Genomic DNA, 2,706 nt, shown 5'->3' with positions numbered 1-2,706 from the left:
TTCCTTTTGTCCGTCCTGAACCTCCTGCCCATCCGCTTCAATGGATGTTCTCAGGTTAAGAACAGAAGAACATAATTATGCAAGGGGTGGAGAGAGAAATATATTTCTAGTATTTGGGGAGAGGGAGAAAAAATATATTTCTCTCTCCACCCCTTGCATAATTGTATAAACCTCAATCGTGTCCAGTGTTCCCTCTAAGCTGAGTTAGTGTGAGCTAGCTCACAGTTTTTTAGCCTCCGGCTCACACATTTTGGTCTTCACTCAGGGAGGATGGCTGCCAGAGCAAACTAATTTATGCAGCAGCCAAATCGCTCGCTCACAGCTTTAATGCCAGTAGCTCACCAAGTAGAATTTTTGCTCACAGGACTCCGTAGCTTAGAGGGAGCATTGATCATGTCCCCCTTTCAATTTCAGCCAGTCATACAACTGATTTTGGTACTGTTTTCTAGTTGAATGTAATTCTAGAGTCATTTTAATTCCTGATACATGCAAATATACTTTCCAGTGTAGAACAGGCTACAGAATCCATCCTTTTTTAATGCAAAATCATATTGGCCTTTTGCCTAAGGATTTTGATCCCCCCCTCATATTTTCAGTGCAAAATGTATACGTCTGTCCAATATTTGTTTGATCTGCATGCCCCCGTGCTAAGAAAAGATTAACTGCCCTCTTGGTTTTGTCCCGTTGGAATTTGTGGAAGCTTGAAAAGGATTTCCCCCTCTCCTCTCAATTCAAACCACAAAATACTGAGGGTTTCTGTTACAATACCTAGCCTTTAGTTAGGAATGTTTTGTAGGTGGGGGGGATGGACAGAAATGACGTCTGGCAACGTGTGATGTCACATCCTTCCAAAAACCTGGATGTGATGTAATCACATTGGGCGGATGTGATATCATATGTTGCCCGATGTCATTTCTGGCCCAGGCCTTTTCTCCTGCCTTTTCAGAGAAGCAAGGATGGAAGGAAGGAAGGACTCACCTAAAGGCCTCCAGCTATAAATGGGCAAATGGTCTCCCTAACATGGTACCTGTGGGTACCATGGGGCCTATCAATGACTTTCCTGGCATTCACTTCTTCCCCAAAGCAAAGAGCCAATCCTAGCTTTCCTCCACCTCATTGGGGCAGAAAGTTCTTCAAAAGAACAATAGAGATATCACCTCTGGATCTTCAGGGGGCATCCAGTTGGAAACATCTACCTGTTTCATAGGAAGATGCTTGGCTTAGAACAGGGTGTCAAACATGCAAACCGGGGGCCAGATCAGGCCCCCAGATGGCTTCTATCAGGCCCACAATGGAACTGGGTGTCTTCTGCTTCTTCTTCCAGTTCTGCTCCTGCTGCATCATTGTAGGTTTGCACCTTACAAGATAACACACCTGAACAGCATACTACAGCACAGACATTTTGATGCAATAATTCAGAGCAAGAGGTGTCAGTGATCAGACACTGTTAAATAAATGAAATATTGCAAGAGTGCTAATGTTTTAAGCATGTTTTTATTTTATGTAAAAAAAACCTCTTTGTGTTTGTGTCCTTTATAAAGTTTATATCTCCGCTACCTGGCATTACATTTTATGACGCACGTGGCCCTCATAACAAATGAGTTTGACACCCCTGGCTTAGAACCTTCCTCCATTTTGTGATAGGCCTAAGCCCCCACGGCAGACATTTTATGTTGGTACCCACTCAGTGTTCTCGAAATTCCAAAAGTGCTCCCAGAATCAATAAAGTTGGGGACCCTTACCTGAGTCATTCAAGGACATGATTTGAGACCTTACGGGTGGTCCATTTTGTGTGTTTTTACACACTCACAAGTGTTCTCTCCTGGCCAGGCTGAATGCCTGTGGGTCACTATGCGACAGCAGAAACAGCATGTTCTGGGTGAGCTCTCAGGGAAGGTGGACCTAAACTCTTAATGATGTTCTGAACTAAAGATGGGGTGAAGTTCATAATGGGAGAGGAGTAGGGTTGCCAAGTCAGAAACTTACCACAGCGGGGGACTCCCAGCTGGCGTCTGGAGCACGCGTGCGTGCCGCATCCACGTCACCTGGAAGTGACGCGGGTACGCCGGGCACGCTGGGGGCGGGGCCAGGACCATCCGAGGGAAAACCATAGAGTTTTCCCTCGGATGACCGTGGCCCCACCCCCAGCGTGCCCGGTGTACCCGTGTCACTTTCGGGTGACGTGCACGTGGGGGTGGAGTTCCCCCCGGGGCCCGATCCACCGGTGGAGGGGGTTTCCCCGCCCCCCGGGGGGACTTGGCAAGCCTAGAGAGGAGAGATTCGGACACCGAATTTAATCGGCCCAAATTTCAGTTAGCTTACACCCCTACAAAGTTCAGGCCTTCAAAATGTGATTATTATTTATTTATGTCATTTATGCTCCAAACTTCCCCCCAACAGAGATAGGGTTTCCAGGTCTGAGTTGGGAAATATGTGGAGATTTTGGGGGTGGAGCCTGGAGACAGCAGGGTTTGGGGAGGAGAGGAACCTCAGCAGGGTACAATGCCACAGAGTCCACCTTCCCAAAGCAGCCATTTTCTCCAGGGGAACTGATCTTGGTTGTCTGGAGATCAGTTGTGATAGCGGGACATCCCCCGGTGGCAACCCTCCAGGTGGCAAGCAGCCCTAAAGGAGACAGTAGTGGTTAAGTGTGTGAACTCTAATCTGGGAGAACCAGGTTTGATTCCCCACTCCTCCATTTGCAGC

This window comes from Gekko japonicus, unplaced genomic scaffold (assembly GCF_001447785.1).
Source record: "Gekko japonicus isolate JY-2015 unplaced genomic scaffold, Gekko_japonicus_V1.1 scaffold4755, whole genome shotgun sequence".
NCBI classification, from domain to species: domain Eukaryota; kingdom Metazoa; phylum Chordata; class Lepidosauria; order Squamata; family Gekkonidae; genus Gekko; species Gekko japonicus.
This window is presented reverse-complemented; position numbering follows the sequence as displayed.